Source organism: Panthera uncia, chromosome C2, assembly GCF_023721935.1.
Source record: "Panthera uncia isolate 11264 chromosome C2, Puncia_PCG_1.0, whole genome shotgun sequence".
NCBI classification, from domain to species: domain Eukaryota; kingdom Metazoa; phylum Chordata; class Mammalia; order Carnivora; family Felidae; genus Panthera; species Panthera uncia.
In genome coordinates, this window is record NC_064810.1 from 59,882,405 (window position 1) to 59,904,465 (window position 22,061).

The 22,061-nt window shown below is 36.0% G+C and overlaps 1 protein-coding gene across 49 annotated transcripts in view; it reads right to left on the minus strand.

The window, feature by feature from the left end:
* The window catches only part of ZBTB20 (zinc finger and BTB domain containing 20), a 769,297-nt gene that overhangs the window by 410,845 nt on the left and 336,391 nt on the right, over positions 1-22,061 (minus strand). The gene's annotated exons all lie outside the window — the stretch shown is intronic.

Sequence of the window (22,061 nt, forward strand, 5' to 3'; positions counted from 1 at the left end):
GAAAGATATCTATATGAGGAATTTTCCTCCATGTTTTTAATACTATCTGTGAATATGCCTTATATCTATGTAATATCTATGCAAACAGCATGAAAGGAAGTCCATTTTGAATACAGCAAAAAACAGCACTTTCCTATGCTAATCTTCTAAAACAGTTAATTTTCACTTGTATTTCCAGGACTCAATGCTCTCCAGAGAAGAATAAAAGTTGAAGAATTTGGAGACCAAGAGAAAGGGTGAAAATAGGCAAAAGTATTCAGCTTCATATAAAATGACAATATTTGTTTAAAAACAAGATTTGGGGCCAAGTTTGACAGTGATTATTGATAAATGCATAATATACCTTGCTGAATCTTCAAAAAGTGAAAGAATGAAATACCTACCTTATTTCAAATTTAGAGTAATAAAACATGGTGAAGACACATACCAAAATTGGCAATGACTCAAGTTTGAGAGAAGGACATTGAAACGTTTGCTGTGACTGGAGGAGAGGCAAACATGAGAGACGCAGCCTGGGAAAAACCTCATACTGTGCAATCCAAAACTTGGCATTGGACAATAAAGTTTTCCTATTTTTCTTTTCAGGGACATATCTGAAGAAAGATGATTCCAAGGTTTTTGCTATTCTTTTTTCTTTTCTTTTCTTTTCTTTTCTTTTCTTTTCTTTTCTTTTCTTTTCTTTTCTCTTTTTCTTTCGTTCTTTCTTTCTTTCTATTATTATTATTATTAATTATTTTAGCTAAAATTTCACTCCAAATTCTGGGGAAATTTCAGGAGCTCCTCTTAGAAGAACTGACCCAAATGAAGTAAGTGGTTGTAGTACAATAATACACTAAGCCAATCTATGCTAACCCCCAAGTCCTTACTCAAAGCAACGTCTCAGGGCTCAGAGTGCAAACTGGCACCTCATGGTCCAACTGCACAAGGGCAAATTAGAAAATCAGGCCTAAGTATTACCCTGAAAAATAAAGATTCTCAATCTGAAAGGGAGTCCTACCAAGTCTTTACTGTATGCAGAAACTGTGGCTAAATTATCTCTATTTTCATTGACTCTATGGAAAAAGCAATGTGCCTTTTTTTTTTGGTATGTATTTTCCAAACTGTAAACTGTAAAGAGGCATCTAAAAGTGGTATTAATGCTCAAAAGAGAAATATATAGATTGACAATGAATGGATTAAAAATGTATTAAGTGTTTGCTTTAAAAAAATGCTAAACATTGTGGTACTACTACTACTAATCCTTCCAGAAAGTTGGTGGGAAAAAGGTCTATGGAATACAATTGTTGACAATAACCAACAGATTTTAATTTTAGCAAAAAAGACTAGGACAAGTCACAGAAGGCATTTCACCAGAAGTCAAAAACCCTTGGTCTATGCATCACCCATTTTAAGCTCTGGTTTCTTCAGAGCTAGTAATAACTTGTCTCCTAAAGCCAAAGGAAGCACTCCAGAAAGCTGCCTGGATTCATGTGCCTCACCCTTCTGGAGATCCAGTGAACCCATATCTTGGGGTTCATATTTCTATTAAAATGATAACACAGTAAAATCTCATCGCCACTTTGTTTGCTTTGATGAAATTGGCCATGCCCCCAATTAAATTATACGATAACCTTCTCTCCCACTACCAACAAGGTAAACATAAAACCAGGCACAAACATTTGGTAATGGAGAAAGGATGGATTTCAGAGTCTTAGAACCTTGAGTTTGTATCCTATTTCCACCCTTTAATAAGTCATTTAACCTCTCTAGGTCAAAGTTTTCTTACCTATTAAGTAAAGATAATGGTACCTATCTCAGAGGATTGTTTTAAAAATTAAAAGTAAAATGCTTGGTGTAGAGAGGTCACTCAATAAAAGGCAGCTGAATCACTGCCTGCAGTAAATCCAGATAAAACATATTTAGGCACACTATTGCTCTGTGAGGTACATCTGGTATCCACGCTACAAAATCCATCAAGACGAAATAATTTGGTCATTTTAACAATACTCTTCAGAGATTCTTAAATGACATTTCCCCAAAGCCAAGACAACTTAGAGTTACATAGAATTGTTGCATTTAAAAGGGGGCTTTATTCAGTTCATAAAATAGTGTATCTAGTCTTGTCCCCCCAAATCTAGGATCATAGAGACCATCAAGCGCAAAAGGTAAGAGAGACGTTTAGAAAACCAGGTTTTTTAAAAACTATGGCAGGAAATGACTGCAGCTGATCAGGATGACAGGAAGTGCCCCCCCAAGTCAAAGCAACGTGGATTAGAAATCTGCCCTGCAGATGAAGAAGGATGGCATGACACTCTAAACACTTGCAAGGAATGGAGGAGGAAAGAGCAATATTGAGTCCCAGAAGACTGTAAGTTAAAAAGTGATGGAAACTCTGACTCTGAGGTGAGAGGGAAAGGCTCAAGAATACATACCTGTGGGAAGAAAAGCAGTGAGAGCAAAATTCTAGGAACTGAGAAGCAGTTAGGAGTAAAATCCTTAAGTGGATGTTCCAAGGTGGTGCTAGCTTCAGAAAATACAAATATTGATGGGTTAAATCAGGACTGAGGAAAATATAAAACCAAATATGGGCAGCTCGGAGGGAAAAAAATAGGCAGCTTGGGACTTAACTGTCATCACAATTCATTTGTGTTTCACATCCCACTGTTTGTGACATTAACAGAATTTCGAATTTAGCAATGAACTATTTTTGTATTGTGAATCTCTGCAGCCATTTTCCATATGTAGCTACCACTGCAACTAGCAATAATAGCCTTTTGATCTTTAAAATACTTCCAATTAATACTATTCAAATTAGGGGTCACCCAAGAGTTTCTCAAGTTAATTCACTTTTTCTCCTATTTGAAGCAGAGTGTTATCCCTGCTCTTTATTTGCATCAAGTCCAAATTATTTGACTATTTTAGTAACAAATCCTTTGGTGGCTTTTGTTTTTATTGTCATTTTTTTTTCAAAAGATAAAGTTAGTTTTAGATTTTTGAATTCTATTTTCATTTCACTAGAAGAGCTAAAGCAAATTTTACATTTGAAAAATGCAAATGTTTTTGCATTTGAAAAGGTAAAGTTTATGCATAGAGTTCCTACTGTGTGTCAAACATTAAGCAAAACAATTGTAAGTATTAGTATTTTTATATTAACACATATGATTTATAAATTTATTATATGATGAATTATATTCATTGTACCCAGGACTGTTATGTTTTCTTGTTGTCATTGCTGTCACTAGTGGATATCATTTACTGAGTTACCCATTATGTTCCAAGAGCACTTGTAGGCACTATACACCCATACCATGGAATGAGCCCACTATTGCTCCATTTTCCACTTGAGGCCTTAGACCCAAGAAACAGCACATCAACAGCATGCAGTTTGAATGGTAGAGGTGATGACCAAAAACATGGCTGTGCAAGTATGGAACCTGCATTCTTTTTCACTATGTACGTCTTCCTTTCATACAGAGGCAGGCCTACAGTTTTAGAAAGTTACCATAAAGTGTTGTCAAGATTGCATACAACTGCTTTTTTCTAATACATTGTTATTCCCTGTGTCATCATTCTCTTAAAATCTTTTTTGCATTTTCACAGAACATCTACACTGATGTGCACATGCCTTTTCTTATAAAATGTAATTCAATTTAAACAATTCTTTAAGCGCCTACTATGTGGTGCATGGTAGGCTAGATGTCTTTGTTCACTATCATGTTAAAATGCAGATCTACAGTGCAGAATCTTCTCCTTCCTGAAGATGCCTCTTTAGCTAAAATTGTCTTTCTCATCTTTTTCAGCCACTGATGGTATAAAGAAATGTAGCACTGTGTGAAAAACATGAGCTTTGGACTTAAAAGTTCCTTTTAATAAAACAAACTAGTTAGTCACAAATTGTTGAAACAAAATCTGTAACATGAAGGTCATTTAAGGCAGATTTAAACATCATTTCTACCTAGAAACAGAAAATTAGTCTGCATAATGTCATTTATCTACTGAGCTAAATTATATTATAATTTTCAGCTATAAACCCAGATTCTTAATGTGTGTCGCAAAGATGATATCTCTGACCTACCCCCCCCCCAGTAAGAAATGTGTTTTGAGTTGTTTTGTCAGTAGTGATAATGGAGTTGCGCTGGACAAAATATATTTTTGGCAACTTTTGTTGATAATGAAAATAACTGTAATAGTAATAATAATAATAATAATAATAATCAGCATCATAACAATAATAGCATTTGTTGAATACTCTACTATGTGCCAAGTACTGTGATTAACACTTTACATACACTATCTTATTCAGTTCTGAAAATATCTCACAAAGTCATTAAGTATATACTGTTGATAATCCAATTCAACAGAGAAAAACACTGAGACACAGAGAGGTCAAGTAACTTGCACAAGACCACACAGATGGAGAAACAGAGCCAAAATTTGAACCTAGTGAGTCTGACTCTCACAACTACATTAGGTAGGGGTTAGGGCAGGTGCTCTGTTATGTGTGCAGGAGAATACTGCATTTCTGCCAGTCTATCTACATCAACGAGAACGGAATCCAGGTGGTTTATAAGCCCAAATCTGAAGACAGCGAACAGGAGTTACAATTTGAGTTGCTGCTATTCATACTGCCTGCTAATTAAAATGCTCCCTTCTGAGACGACAGTGGCCGGTTGGCATAACCCTAGAACATAATACATGTTCAAAAAAGTATCTGCTGATTGTTAACAATGGTTTCTCTAGGTGCGGAGTTAATAGGTGATTTCCCTTCCCACCTTCTTTAAAAAAAAATATGTTGTCCAATTGTCTAAAATATTTTCACCAAGGGTATATGTTACTTAGGTGATCAAGTGAAAAATTAGAGCTTTACTTTAAAAAATTCTTTTTGTTTTGTTTTACTGTTAGATTGTTAGTCTCAGTTAAAACATGACTCCCTCTGGGAAACCTTTCCTGTTGCTCTACTCTGATCTATTCTAGGACAGTACTCCTTACTCTGTCGTCCATAGAACCTTATCAAAGCTACATACTACTGCTAACTGTCTTTTCTACTGTTAGTCCTGTGAAGACTGACCCCAGAACTTATTTACCTTAATTTAGACCCCTGGGCATCTAGGGTGACTTGCATTCAGTTCATTAAAAACGAACAGACAACACAGAACACATACACACACATGCAAACACACACACACACACACACACACACACACACACATACACACACACCATGAACAAGCAAAAAAAAAAAAAAAAGAAAAAGAAAATGAAAAAAAAAAAAAAGATCTTGTGGTTGACTGCACACTTTTTGGTCCTTGCTTTCTCCCTTTACATTATGTACCGGTCTCCCTAAGAAAAAGCTTCCCAGAACTAGGAGTATGCTGAATTGTCTTCTCTGTTTATAAAGTTTATAAATGCATTAAGGTAGATGGTAGGTAGATAGGTAGGCAGGTCAACGGATAGATTCACACACAGATTCATACAAACACATTATGAAATATCATGAATATAATTGAAAGTCATGGCAAATGCAGTAGGCAAAGTCTCAAAAATGAAGCATATTTTTTCATATTTATATTACTCTACATTTTACATTTAGCAATTTTACTTTCTATCACTAATATCCTACATACCCTAATATAAAGTTCATGAAGGTGTAAACTTTATTTTATTCACCACTATATCTCTGGTTGTTAGAAGAGAACATGAGTTAAATATTCAGTGTGTGTTTTTAAAAAAGGAAGAAAAAACGATATAGAAGTTCTCACAATATTTCTCATATTGTTCTGGAAATAATAAAAGGGGCGGGTGTTTTCAGTACTCTTCCAGAAAAGCATGAATCAGCAATGAGATTGCAAGCTCTCATCCTGTTCCTCAGACCCAACTACCCAATTTCTTCATGGACAATATGTCCCTGCTAGCCTACTGGTACCCAATTCTGAGACTTGGGGGAAGAGTACTAGGTGAGAGCAGCTTGAGACCCTCCATAATTTGCCCTGCCTACCAACTAGAGAGGCTGCTGCCATATAGACTCCAGTATTTCCTACCCATCAGCTGAGCCCCGAGAGGGGCAATGGAAAGAGACACAGAAGTCCTCATATTGTCGGGTACACTCACTAACGTATTTCTTCCCTCCTCTCAGAGTATAGTGGTAACATATCACTGAGTGGCGATGGGAGAAATGGAATTAGAAGGTCCCAGTGATACCTCCCATCTCACTCCTGGGGGATACAATCTCTGCTGACAGGGAAGATGGTGGACCCCATAAGCCTCACTTATGTTTTGCAGTTTCCAAATTGTAGCAGGATTCTTCTATATGAAATTGCTGCCAGCAAATGTATACTTATACTGATATGATACAATGTAAATCTTGAGTTTTGCTCAAGAGGAGATTCTGTGGCAATTCATACTCACCCTAGTATGGAGAATAAAATATTCTAGTGATAATAAATTACCCTAGATTATGAGTTTTTGCAGATAACAGACTTTTCAGTTCCTATACATCTTTGTATGTCTAGTATCCAGAGATACAACATATGACTTACCATATAGTAGTTTTCAACAAATGGTAGCTAAAAAAATTAAATACTGTTTTATACAACTCTGAGATATGGCTTAAAGGGTTCAAAAAATGCAGAGTTTTTCTAAGCTTGATCTTTCCAATTTTATTAGCAGGTAATCATCACTTATTAAATTGAACATGCATTAGTGTCTTAGTTAGTGTTAATATAATAAACTCTCATAAACTGTGGTATGGAAATCCTCCCATTTTATGCTCATATACCAGAAATTTTACAGTCAAAATCTCGAAACACTGGTTTACAAACTGAGTGTGCATAGCTAAGCTGGGTAGCTTTCTAAATTATAGATCTCTGGATTCCCTCCTCAGAGCTTCTAATTCAGAAATTCTGTAATGAGGCCCAGGAATCTTCATTTTGACAAGCAGCCTAGCAAATTCTGATACAGGCGGTCCTTGGACTATTACTGTGGGTTGAGTTACAAAGATAATGTGAAAAAAAAATCCTTATGCTTCACCTTTTCAATATGGAGAAAAGACTAGCCTATTCAATGTGACTTAACCATCAAATTTACCTGTGAAAAGACCAGGCAGTTTGCGAAGACTTTTGAAAATGAACCAGGGGAGGATGCAAGGGCAAGAAACATTACATTGTAAGCTAGAAGAGTTTCCTCTGAAAACTTGACAAAGATTGGCAGTGAGCTTAAAGTAAAAGGGGAAGAATGTCAGCAGGGCAGCAGCGTTTCATGACCAACTTAGGGAAGCAATGTTGATTCAAGAGGTTTATTTGATAAAATGTGTTTTAATGGCTATTATAAATGCTGGTGCCTTCCAAATCTTTGGTTTACTAATAAAATATACATGTACATTTATATGAAATAATTTTTAAAATTCCCCCCTTAACTCCCAATTTGCCATAAGATCTTGGTCTTGCCAACATCATTGCACTAATCATAGCTTTTTTTCTCCCCTAGAAACTTATCCTCTAGGATTGAAAGGAGATTCGTCTACTTCTCCACACATGTCCCAGGGAAGGTATGGCCTCTGCTTCTGTCCTGGCATGTAGGTCTCCACAGCCTATAATTGTTTTCAAGGGGAGTTGTCTTACCAGTGAGTTCTCTAAAAACTCAGGGTCGGTCATTTTTTACAAGCTCTAGCAATCAATGAGGGAATTTATTTTATATTCTTATGAATGTTGGAAAACCTGTCATGGTTTTCTCTTTGTTTTGGCTGCAAGGAAGTTTAAAGACAAATGTATAGCACTTCCCTGAATGTAATTTGTACGGTGACTTCACTCCTGATTCCACTTTTATGTCCTTGCCCTTGTTTATGGTTTTGTCTTGTTTATCGTTCTTATCTACTTCCAATTCATGGATTTCACTGTGCTGTCTATTTCGTTTCCTTTGTCAGCCATTTTAATTCCCTCATGGGAACAGGGTGGCAGAAAGAAATGAAGAAAACAAAACAAAAAGTGTGTGTGTGTGTGTGTGTGTGTGTGTGTGTCTGTGTGTGTGTGTGTGCGTGTGCTAGTATATATATATCAAACTCACCCAAAATTAAAAAAAAAAAAAAAAACAGCCCCCTGAAATAATGGAAATATTTTGTAGTCTTTGGGCTAAGAGATTCACTAGATTATTTGTAGGATTGCAATTTAGGGAGGCATAAAATTAAAATATCTCTATGAGAAAATCCATATGAATTTCAATATAGGTATTCTCAGCACCACAGCATTGATTCTGACATCCCTCAAGAACGGAAAGCCAACTATACCTGTGTTAAAAAATGTGTGTTCAGTCTTTAGACTAACTGTACATAAAAAGTCCTAGGCTTAATCTGCTTAACAAAGTGCACAATTTTGAAAACATGTTGCTTTTACAAAATTTTATACGTATACATGTAATAATATGTGTGTATACATGTAATCTACTTATAGTATTTACACACACATTTTATTTAGAATCTTCAAACCAAACACCTTAGTCCTTTACCTCCATTATTATTTTCTTTTAATTAAATAATTTTCATGAAGCAAAGGGACTGATAGGTCACCTCAACACCAATAAGTCAAGTTGGTTTCTGCATTTCTTATAATAATGATCTAGCTACTAGTCTCAGACTGATTTTAGTAAAATGCAGGTAAGTTAAAAGTACTCCTACTGGGCACTACACACCTTAACAATGATACTCATCTTGATTTGTCTTTATGTGATGGCTCTGGGCTGCAATGCCATTATGTTTGGGATTTCAATGTGATTTCTGTTCTTATATTAATTTCTAGATCTCATATCCTTCCAGATGCCAAAGAAACATAGTACTACCCTGGAATAATGTCAAGTTATGCTCATTTTAGGGGGCTTCCCCCCAGCATGGGCAACCAATAGCTGATTCATACTTTCATTACATCACAATTAGATTATAGAAGTGCTCTTTAGTGTGCCCTCTGCACGTCTCTTGCAACTCATTTGTAGATAGTCCAGAAGCTAGCAGCTGGACTTCGTTTTTGTTCCAGCAGTCACCATTTTATGTTTCTCCAATTCACTGAGAGTTTCACTATTGACAAGTCAACCCCAAATTCCAAAAGGCACTTAAATTTAGTGGGTTAAATCAGAGAGAAAATATTACCATTACCTTCCCATAGACTCATGTCACTTGACTACACTTTGCCAGGCATTCCGTACATATCAAAAGGGTGTAATGATACTATTCGCCCATAAAAGACTCATGAAAATACTTAGCAAAAGTAAGTGGCTGCAAAACACTTTTTAAAATCAAAGCGCTGTAGATTTTTTTAATCTTGCATAGAACTCTGGTTCAATTTTTGAGCCTTTCCAAGTCCTCATAATTCTGTGGTATTCATAATAAAGCCGGCAGATGGTTTAGTCTCTGAACATATGCTTTAAATGCCCCCTTTGCTATTCCAAAATAATGGACCAAATTGTGCCCTCAAATAGTCACAAGAAACTTTAAGGAGGAAATATGAGGACAGAAGGTTATCCAGTGGGAATTAAACCTTAAAAATACACATTTTCTAAACTTTCTTATGAGCTCTATTTCCATACAAAGACAAATGATACTTTTTAATAAAGTAAGATATAGTAAGGAAAAATCCAACACAATATTGCATGGTTCAAGGAATAGATTAGAAGGTAAAATACAAGTTTCTTATATTTATATTTTAAATTTCTCATTCTCTAAAACTTTTTGAGTCATCTGATCTAATTTCTGGGTGATTGCCAGATTTTCCATTTTTATTATTATTCCCACTATTATTACTATCATGTAGATGTTGTATCATTAAAGCACTTTGCAATTATTAATTAGTTAATTTAGTTTAAATTATGTTTATGTCTTTGTTTTAAATCCACGTTATTCATAGTTATTATAACCCTAAAATGCTGTTTCGCCAGCCAATTATTCTCATTTCAAAAACAGCTTGTTGTCAATGAAAGCAAATTTTCTAGGTTTTCACAGAATATAGAATTTACCCTCAGTGGATATACATATTTTGATAATGCTGTTCATATAAGCTAGCTATACTTAGCAGAGTATCTCTGTTTCTTACTGCCTACATTTTATACGTGGAATGAGCCTTTATTTCTATACTTGTATTTTGATACATTTAAATTTGGTTTTGAAATAGCCTCTAAACTAGTCTCACTTATTTCACAATGTCTACAAAACTCAGTAACGTGATCAACATTTCAGATAAAAAGAGCACACAATTGATAATAAGGACACTTTTGTTATTACAGAAGCCTGACGTTTAAGTAACTATTCCAGAACTGTAATGTCCCTTTCGAAATTCTGAACAAGGACTAGCCTGGTGCAAATGCACAACTGAGTTTACTTCAAAAAATAAATGCAATCGTTGTATCCAAATATGTTTGGGACACTGTTAAAACAGGTCATAATTAAATGTTGAGAATAACTAAAGAGCCCTAACTCAGGAGATAATTTTATACAGGTATCCACAAATACCGGAGCAAAGTTTATAACTATTATTGGGGCAAAATATTAACACATATCCTTCTGCTGATAAAGACATAAAGTAACTCTAAGAAAACAGTCTCTCTCGTTTCTCTAACTTTCACCGTAAATGCAGCACTGAAACCAAATTCTCAGTCAACTTAGAAATACACCGAGCAGTATTCCAATAAACAACAAATTGATGTTAAGAGCCCACCAGATTAAAAATTCCCCCCATCTCTCCCTTGCTTCCCCTTGTTCTTTCACTTTCCATGCACACACAATCACACTTACCTGCACAAGTCTGAAACATCAGTCTATGTATTTTTTTTGAAATGTACTCTGTACCGATGCATTTTTCTGTGTTTCTTTCTAACCCTCGGGAATGTTAAGAATTTAGGAAGAGAGCCACAGCTTAAGAGAGCAATTATTTGCCAGTAAATACTCAATTTGCTTGTCCTGTGATTTTTCTTCTAACTTGCATATTCAATAATCCGTCCCTGACTGCGTCACGAGCACAAAAAGTCTTTTCTCCAAAGGAGAACACTTTCGCCAATCAACCTTCAGCCATGCCAGGGCACAGCTCGTCAGGGTGATTTGTTAGCTTTAATTAATAATTCCTCACGCTGGCCATTTTAACAAATAACACAGTGAGACTGGGACGCTACATGGCTATGATTCAGGCCGATAAAACTACAGTGAGAGGGGGTGGGGAGGGGTGTGGGGGGGAAATTCAGACGCCGTTTATAAACACCTCTAATCATACTCTTTCAGTTTACAATATAGAGGACATCTCAGCTGAATTACCACGTTATGTCCACCAATTTGTATTCAGATGGGAGCCATATGTTCCTCCACTTTATCTGCTAAGGCCTCCTCGGTGCCAATGCATTTCGGGCAGACAACATTTACAAAAGAGGTCTCTAGCCTCCAGATTGCAAAAGTTTACTGCAGGGTGAAGTTGAGAAATCAGACATATAAGGCACTTCTCAGTGAGCCTGCGTAACAGTCTAGAAACACAGAGGTAAGAGTTACGAGTGTCAGATACTCTCTTATTCTGCTGTCTGACACTGGGCATTTCACTTAGTCTTTTTAAAAGAAATCTCATACCTCATCCTCAAAACAGTGAATAATAATGGCTGATTTGTTCATGCATTCCACATTTATTGAATCCCAACTATATGCCAAGCACTGTATTAAATGCTGAGAGTTTTTTATGCAAGTAAGACTTTTCTAGTGAACTGACACAACCCTTGTTTTTTTTTTCCCCCACATACAGATAATATGCTTGAACAAAGCCACCAAACAGCATGCAAATAAAAAAGATTTGTAACACTGTCTCTGTGGTTCCATCAAGTAATCAGTACTTGATAGCACACCTGAGTCCACGTGCAAAAGAGACGCTCAGACTAAAAGCAAAGAATATGGAAAGGTAATTTTTCTCCCCCAAAGATTAGAAAATTTCCCCCAACGTGACTAGAACACTCAGAAACATATCAATCTCTTCACAAGCAAGTTAAAACATTCATAAGCAGTTGAAAAACATGCAAAGACATAGGAAATTTTATTCGTGACCCTAATCTAATGTGTGTGTATGTGTGTCATTGCAAGTTCATTAATTTATTGGATGCATATTTATTGAACACCTACTTTATGCTAGGAACAACTAAGTAGTAATACTGTATATCTAGATATTAAAAAATAATAATAACACAGGCTTTGTCTTCAAGAAACTTACAATTTAGTCACTAGACTCTAAAAGAAAAAAATACATAGCTAATGTGAAAACAGAATAATACAATATAGCGAGAGCAGTGATACAAATATGCATAAAAGTAGGAAACAGAGCTCCTAGAAGTAATATATGGAGTATTCCTAATGGAAGAGTGGGAATATCACTGGTAGGAAGAATATTCTAGGGAGAGGCAAACCTTTGAACCCTTTCTAAAACTCTTACTAGAATTAGATGACCAGTTAGAAACGGTGGTATTTAAAGCATGGTAATTTCAGATCCATAACAGCAAACACTTCAGGATTTAAAAATAAATTAACAAAGGAAAAAAAGCTCCTGCAAACTATAATATCTTGACGTCATCAGATAAGTATGCAGCATCTCCAGGACTGGGACAAATGGTGACAATATATGTCTTTCTTACTTTTAATGTGTTACTTTCAGTGAGTTTCCGTTGGGTCAGACAAGTAGGAAGCATTCGTGACACACACTGCCTTTTTGTTTCGTCCAGGCCATTTATCTTCTTTTACTGTACATACTTGGACAGCTTCTGGTTTCATTGTACCATAAGATAAATCATATCTACATGACTATTAAAGAGAGGGGAAAATCTATATCCACTTGGTGGTCACACATACAACTCTAGTCACAAAAGGCAGGCCATACTGTACTAAGGATAAAAATCTTGAGGAAAAGAAATGATACTCCCAATTCCCCAAAAAGGCTCTTTCAGAATCAATAAGTGCTTCTGCAAATTGTGTACGATTCTTAATGACATTGAACGTTTTGTTTTATATTAAATTCAAAATGTGAGGCAGTAGCCAGAATACTGCATTTGCCAAAGATCAGTAACACATAGTCAGTTTAAAGAACTGATACCATGTATTCATCCATTCAATAGATATTTATTGAGCTCCTAGAACTTTGGAATTATTATCTCATTTAACCTTCACAATGATATTATGAAGTAGGTCCTAGTGCCATCTACGTTTAACAGGTTATGAAACTCACAGGTAGCGAATCTGGATGTGCACTATGTGGATTCATTCTAAATATGAGACCAGTGTCACTAATACCCACCGAAGATCAGTTCCATTACCTTATAGTTACATAGTCACACATGTGTTTATGTTATTATTTTTATTCTAGCAAAATTAAGGTGGTTTTAGGTTAATTTGAGAATTAAACTAAACTGTAACTACTGAGAGGCATGTCTCACAAAATAAGACTGGAAAGTAGTGTTCAGGGTATCAACAAGCTAGTAGGCTGCACTGAGAGATTAACTGACAACAAGCTCGAATGTTTTAGGTGATAAAAACTAGCACCAAAAGCCATATGCCACAACAGCCCCCTTCTCCCTTGTTAAAACTCCATAGACTTGTAGAAGATAATGCAGAAACTTCTCCACTTTTAGAAGCAGAATGAGTGAGTGATTTTAAAAGAGGAGAAGAGGACTTTAAGTCAGAATGGCTTACGTTTTAATCCTAGCTTGGCCACTTACTAGCTTTGTGTCCTCCGTCAAATGAAGTAGGTTGTCTGGGGCTCCGTTTTCTCATCTCTAAAACGGTGTCTTGGGAAAATTAAAGGACATGGTGTACATAAGGTGCACCATGTAGAAACTAGGTCCTAAAAGGTGCACAATACATGGCATTTTAAGTATCCAAAGTTAAAGCTTATCAGATACAACTTAGACATACTATTTCTGGACTATCTAAGCCTGCCTTAGACAATAAATGTAAATAAGTCTTAGCTAATGCAAATTGGAGTTGGTAATCTGGCGGAATATCCTTTGAGAATGTTTATAATATAGCCAAATGGTTGTGTTTAAGAAAACAGCTGACACACAAAATAGAAGACATGGGAATTTACCAGTTAATAATAGAAAAAAATTCCTACGTTTCCAAGTGAATAATACAATAAATATTACATCTTATTTAATGGAGATGGAAAAGCTTCTTTGGGATTCACGGGGGAAGCCACTCCTCAGCACAATCACACGCTCTCTTCAGATAACCCGACGTTGCTAACTTAACCAACCACCAGCCAACAACCAGTGTTCTCCAACTCCAGGCACTCTGATGCCCTCTCCACATACTTCCTTCTCTTTTGGACCTTGATTAAGTTCGGTCATCTCCAGTTTCTGACTGTTGGAGCAAATATTATTGTTATGTTCCACACACATTTTGATGGTGATAAAGCTGGTTCTAGGTGAAATGCGGTATTTCTTCATGGAGGAGTCATTGGAGGGGCTTCACACAGGCTCGTCTCATTTACTTGAAAATGTATGTGAAGTTTCTCCTTTGGGTATTTCTTCGGGATAAAAGACTTGCTAGATCTTGCATAATTGGTCCTCACCCTATGGCCTCTGGCCGAGATCAGGTTTGTATGGGAAAACTAGCAGATGAGTTAGTGAGCATAGGGAATGCCTACACCATACTCACCTGGGCAGCCAGAGCTTTCTAGAATCTGCTCATTTCTCAGCTGGAAATCCTAACTGATAGGGAGTTAAAGTATAGAAGATTACTTCATGTGCTCTTTCCCTAGACTGGTAACAATGACTTTAGTGGTAACAATGACAATGAATTTTGGCCTGTTTGGTTCCCTCCTTCTTTATTAACTGCTTGAGTCTTCGGCCTTATAAAGGGAAATTTAATCTTTTTGTTGAAAATGACGACAAGCAGAAGTTATTACAGAAACATTTCAAAGTAGATGCTATTTGTATAAACTTTTCCCAAATAAATCCCATATACTTAATACTTTACAAATGTATACATTTTTGCATATGTATATAAATACCGAATTCTTAAATGTTTTACAAAGTGACAATTAGATAATGAAGGAGGGGGAAGATGATTTACTTTCAGTTTCAAATTGAAATTTCTGTCTAAACAAAGAATTTTAGAATTCTAACATCCTGAAACTGTTAAATGTTGATCAATATATTTGGCTTACTAAGTTGAGGTTAAAAACCTTAAAGTTTTTCAAAAGTTTCTAGTGCCTTGAGGCATTGCTTCCTCAACGAAAATCTCCAACCTTTACAAATGTGAAAATTGGGATTCCCTGAAGGAGAAAAATGTTTCTTGTCAGAAAACTAGTCATGGCTAGTTCAGAGTGAAGGAGTCTGAGATCTTATCAGCTTTCCTGTGACCTTGCTATGTGATTTGCTAAAAGCCATTTAATATCCTCCTATGTCTCAATTTTCTGTCCTCTTATCTATATTGCCTGAATGACATTAAGAGGACAATGTGGATCCAATATTTTGATCATCCCATAGAGCATAAGCTAAAACCCTAAATTTCATAATATCTGAATGATACTACCAGTATCAAATCAGCAGACACTTAACACCCTGCACAATCTTAAACAACATATTTAGCACCTCAGTGTCTCTACTTTTTCAGCTATAAAATGGGTAGTCATGTTTACATTGTCCATCAAACAGTGTCTTGAAATGGAGAAATGGTCTCATAATCTATTAAAACTTTCAGCAAAAATTTCATACAATGTCTATGTTTTGACCAATATCGTCAAGCCACTAAAAGTGATTTTCAAATATAGTAGAGAATTTATTTCAAAATACTGAGGCATACAATGAAGTAAATGTTTCCAGATACTTATGAAACAAGCCTATGAAAAGATAGGGAGGAATCCTTTTATTTGTGTGGTCACATTTTATGGTAGATCCAAGACCCCAGGAATGAGAAAACAGAATCAAGGAAAGCGATTTTTAGCAGACTGGTGAATGATATAGAAAATAAAATGTATTCACTGATGGGTTGGCAGAAATGTTATACATGTGCTTGGAGAACCAGAACTGTTTAAGCAGCTTTTCCTACTTGGCAGAGCTGTGTTCCTGAAGTGTCCCCTTACAACCCCCTCCCACCTCTCATTTTTTGTCCTACAGTACCAGGTGGGTGCAGTGATGACCAAAGGGAGGGGTAAGACAGAGTCACTCACTGTGGCAGGACCCACTCCAAGGATCAAAGAGCCAATCTTGCTATGCCTGCCAAAACCGGAGCCTGCCGTAGAGGGTAGCTCAATGGCATGATACCTTGGGGATCCCAGGGGCCGCTCCCAGTAGGTCTGCACCTGGGGGTGCGGGACGACTACCTGCTAAAAGCTGAATGTGCACATTTCCTTACCCACTCACGGTGTTTGATTTCAACACGATGCTGTGCTAGTAACAGGTTTATTGAACGTTCTCAGTAGGATAGATCCCATACACATCACAAAAAAGCATAATTTCCTTCTAGTCAGATTTCACACCTTATAGGATTCTAAGGAGAACTTGGATTCTCCTACAGTAGTGGGTAAAATCTTGGGCAACTAGTAGTCAAAATAATTCAACTTCCAATATTTTTATCACCTATATATTAAAAAAATTTTTTTAATGTTTATTTATTTTTTAGAGAGAGAGAGATATATATATATAGAACATGAGTAGGAGAAGGGCAGAGAGGGAAACACAGAATCTGAGGCAGGCTCCAGGCTCTGAGCTGTCAGCAGAGAGCCTGACGCAGGGCTCAAACTCACAGACTGTGAGATCATGAGCTGAGCCAAAGTCAGACGCTTAACCAACTGAGCCCCTCAGGTACCCCTATCAGCTATATTTCTTTAGTTTACATATGTATCAGGAGAAAATTATACATTCATACCTCAGTTATCCAGCAAGCTCATATTCACTTATAGGCCTGTCTCCATTTAACATGGTAGAGAACCCAGAAAAGGAAAATAGAGCCCTTGAAAAACTTAAAAAGATGTTATAAAATATACACTGTTGCCCAAATTCCTCTTTACACATCAGTGAGACTTTAATTTAGAACCAATACATTCTTTAATACACAGTAACAATTCTTGGGACTCTCCATTCATGTTCAATGGGAAAATGGGACACTTCCAGAAGAAAGCACAATGGTAACTGTAAGCAATAACCCCTCTGTATCTCTGAATGAAGAGGAAACAGAGAGAGGAGGGGAGGGATGAAGTATCCAAAGCTGAGAGCTATGTATACCTTGCAAACATGTTTATAATTGAGTCTCTCAAAAATCAATGTGATAGAACTTGACACACAAAAAATAATGTTCCTAACTGTCATGGGTTGAATTGTGTCCCTTCAAAATCGCTATGTTGAAGTTATAATCCCCAGTACCTTAGAATGTGAACTTATTTGGAAACAGGGTCATTACAGATGTAATTAGTTAAGATGAGGTCATATGGGAGAAGGGTAGTCTCCTAATTCAGTATGACTGATGTCCTTATAAAAAGGGGGGATTTGGATATAGACACACACAAAGGGAGAACACTATAAGAAGATAAAGGCAGAAATCAGGGAGATGCTTTTACACACCAAAGAAAACCAAAGATTGCCAGCAAACCATCAGAAGTTCGGTGTGAGGCATTGGACAGATTCTCTCTCCCAGCCCTCAAAAGGAACCAACCATGCTGACAGCTTCATCTTGGTCTTTCAGCCACCACGACTCAGATACAATACAGTTCTGTTGTCTGAGACACCCAGTTTGTGGTATTTTATTTTAGCAGCCCTAGGGAACTAATACAATGATGATGATTGAGGAATCGTGATGTAAATATTAAACCATGCTCAGAACACTTTGTTTAAGAAGATTGAAAAATAGAAGATTGACGGCAAAGAGAAATGTCATTAATATGCTTTAAATAAATAAATCACTTAATGTTTGAGTGGCATCTAGAGACTAATATACATGGAACTACAGTTTTTAACTTTTGCTAATTCAATAAAATGTTGCCACCTTCACTAAAAAGACAAAGCAACGTGCACTCCATAGAAGATACCAAAGAAAGACTCCCCAGCCTCTAATGAGCATTTCTACTAGCCAGGTTGATAAATACTAACTTATTTTTTTTATTCATTTAAAATACATAGCTTAATGAGGGTGGGATGGTTACCACAAGAAGTTATCAGTACAGAAGAGGCTGCCTACGTAGAAGGGAACTATTAAGAAATGGAATTTGAGTTTAGATTGAAATTAACAAGTATTCATGCAGATAAGAAGCTACACACATTTCTAAGTATGGGGAAAAATGGGGGAAAATAAGGAAACTGAGGCGAAGGAAAAGTGGAAACAATCGTAAAGAAAATATGAAAGAAGGCTAGCTGGTATTGAGACTAAAACAATCTAAAATGGGCACAGAAAATGATAAAAAGTCCTGCAGGTGGTAACAAAGACAAGAGATAGTAGTAATCCTGTATTCTGAACGGGAAGAAAGTTAAAAACATCTAGTCCAAGAATTAAGCTTTCTTTAACACTAGTGCTCTGAATGCTTTTGTGTGAATAAGAAAGGCTGTACCTTGATTTTTCTTCAAAAGGATTCAGTTGTGGAATGGAAACTTTTTTTTTCTTTAAGCGTAAACTAAGCAGTTATGGCAGGTAGGTCAAGGAAGAAATAAAATACTTCATGGACAGGAAGCTATAACTTTCTACACTGTTCCCTGGAGAAGTTACAAAAAATAAAAATAAAAAATAAACAAGGATAAAATAGGACCATAAAGTTTGTTTGTTGTGTTAAATAGCTTTAAAATCCTACCTCTGCTAATTGTTCTTAACATTTTATTCAGCCAATTATCAACTTAATCTGGGAAAGAAAAATCAACTTGACTTTTTGACAGCCAAGTCAATCCAACTGGAAAATTCAAATCCTACAAGAACAGGGTACAGGGAAAACTCTGCAGAGCAACATTTTCAACTGCCAACAGAAATCCATAATAACAATCATCTTTTTCTTTCTTTCCCAAGCTCATTCTCTCTATAAAAAAAATTAATGATGGTACAGAGATGTTGGATGAAATGAAAAAGTGAAGAGAGCTATTCACTCTTTATGGTAATAGAAAGTTGTTACTCAGGATGGTCAAAACTGTAATCTTTTTCTTTTCTTCATAGAAGCTGGAGCTGTCCCTATCTACATCTCAAAAATAAGTCAATTATATCATTAAATAGAAGAATTACAGTTTAATTTCATCTATTTTCTATGTTAAACAATTCACACATCAATTTAATTATTTGTTTTATTTTATTTTTTCCATTGGGGGAAATTTTAAGCTTAGGTAATTATGTTCAAATAGGGAATGAAAATGTTGAAAAGGAAGGTGAGGGATATTTTTTATGTGGGTATTACCTTTTCTTTCTACTGATTTCTGAATGCTTTCTGCTATAGAAATGCCTTTTGGAGAGATTCACTACTTCTGGTGGATAGGAAAGAATGCTCTCCAAACTGAGATGATAGTAAAATGAATAAATTCACACCAATGGGAAAATAAATGAGAAGGGGATGAGGAAAGGGATAATGTTATAGCATTAAAAAAAATGTTTTTGGCCCTTACTCAAAGTAGTGCTTACTCAAACTTTCTCCTCTGAAGAAAAGTAATTGAAAAGAGAAAGGGGAAGGAAGGAAGGAAGGAAGAGGAAGGAAGGAAGGAAGGAAGGAAGGAAGGAAGGAAGGAAGAAGGGAGGGAGGGAGGGAGGGAGGGAAAGTAGTGGGGGAGGGAAGGAGGAATGAAGGGAGGGAAAATGATTGAGTGATTGAGCATAAAAGCAAGACAGTAATAAAGTGGAAAAGAAGGAAAGAAAGAGAGAAAGTCACTAATAGAGGTACTCTCTCATCCCTTTCTTAGAGGCTGGCCCTCTAATCTTCCTTCCTCACTACCTACATGATCCAAATGTTTGAGACACAACTGGAATAGCTGAAAAGGCAGTGGAGGAGGAAAATTTCTCTTTTCAAGTAATGTTCACTTAGGTACAGAATTTGAAATGCACTGGGTCCAAGTGTTTTTAAGCTCATGTGCCCTTTTGAGAATAAAAAAGTTATGATCCTCTCCAAGGGAGAAAGAAAGGACATATTTACAAATGCATATAAAGTATACATAAGCATATTCATATACATACTTATAAAGTACATTTGCATACATTTTCAAAGGGTTCATATAAATTCTGAACTGATCCCTGCACTCCAATCATCCATTACTTCAATGTAAAGATCTGTTAGCTCTAGAATCAGGACCAAGCCAAAATAAATAGGTGAGGATAGGGACATGGAGAAATGAGAAATAAAATGAACCAAACCAACCAATGAACACATCCATAAAAAAGATGTCCCTTGTCCCCAAGTCAACTTTTAAGCTTTTGATTGTTTTCATTATTTTTGGAACTTAGAACAGAGAAAATTATGACTGCAGTAATGGACTATTTAACAAAAATAAAGATAAATATAGAGAAACATCTATAATGTTATAGTCATTCTGTATATTTTTAATCACTAATTTTACATTCCTCCTGTTAATTGCCTTCGGTAATGCACTGACATGTAATACTGTTCTGATTTTGAATATTAGCTCTAACATATACAATAGCATTGAAAACCAGTGCTACTTAATATTGGGAATAGCAACTCATCAGACACATAAGAAATGACATGAAGAAGACCTGGTAATGAAAATGAAAAAAAAAGGAATAATAAACTAATTTTAACATTTTAATTAGACTGTACATATTTGAAGACAAAGACCATGCCATAACTGTAATAGTGAGGATTGTTTACATTTGTTTAAAACATAATAATTTTCATAGTATTTCATAATCTTTAAATGCCTTAGGGTATCTTTAACTCATCTGACTTGAGTACCAACACTGGAAAGTAAATAGGAGAGTTATCTTTATCTTATAAGTGAGGAAACTGAGGTTATAAATGATTAAATGACATGTTTAATATCATATATGTAACATGTGGCAAAGCAAAGACTTACAACCCCAGTATTTGGATTTTTCTGCTGTCCTATATTTCACTCAAGATATGTTCATTACACATAACTTATGTGTTAGGAACTTAATGTCGCCTTACTTTGAAAATGAGGAAAATGCTTTATACCCTCAAATGAGTTCATATCCATGACATTTGTGTCCCACACCAGGATTTGGTGGATGCAGTAGAGTGAAACAGAAAGTATATTAGCTGTTTTAGAGGTGCAGGTAGATATATTTAAATGTATATTGAATATATTATGGAAAGTCTCTACAACTGACATGTGTATGTGTGCGTCCATGCATATGTGTGTGGAAACTAATGTGTATTTATTTATTCATCCTATTAGAAAACAATACTATCAAGTTAAACTTGCATTTCATTATTATTAATCTTGCATTCAGTGGTGGCACATATTGACAAACAATTTATACATCTTTCTTACATCCTAGAATTCAGAACCCACCTGGAGCAAAACTGTGAAGTGTAGATGAACCTTATCTCCAGTTACTCTCCCTTATCTCCCTTGACCTTGTTTCCTTTTGATCTTTTTAGCCCTTCCTTCAACCTTACCAAAAGATTTATTTCTGGTTCCTTTTCCCTGGGGTGCTAGAACCTTCCTCTTTAATTCCAGCTATAAACTGGGGTCCTTATTCAACTTGGATTCCTACTACTGTGTCCTTAGCCCAACCTGCCAACCCCTGAATTGAAATGCTGCCATCTATCTGATTAATTTCACTTTGCCTTGTGCCATGCCTACACTTACCAGAGCACACATTCTTAGATACCAGGGAGAGACTTGATATTTTCTTATTTAATGGCAAGTTATAACTGCATGTATCCCAGCCCTCCAGGTAAATCATCTTTACTAATATTTCAGCAACCCCATTTCTGGTTCACTCAATCTTGACTTCTTTTGGCTACCCTTTCCCAGCTGGACTACCACTATGGTTCTACCATGGAGAATAAAAGAGTGTTGATGAATAAAACCTGGACCATAAGCCAAAAAAACCTCCAGTCTAGCTCAGGTCCTAATGATCAGCTTGGTTTCCTGTGCCCTCATTATTCTATGTATCAGGTGAGAAAAAACAAAAAAAAACAAAA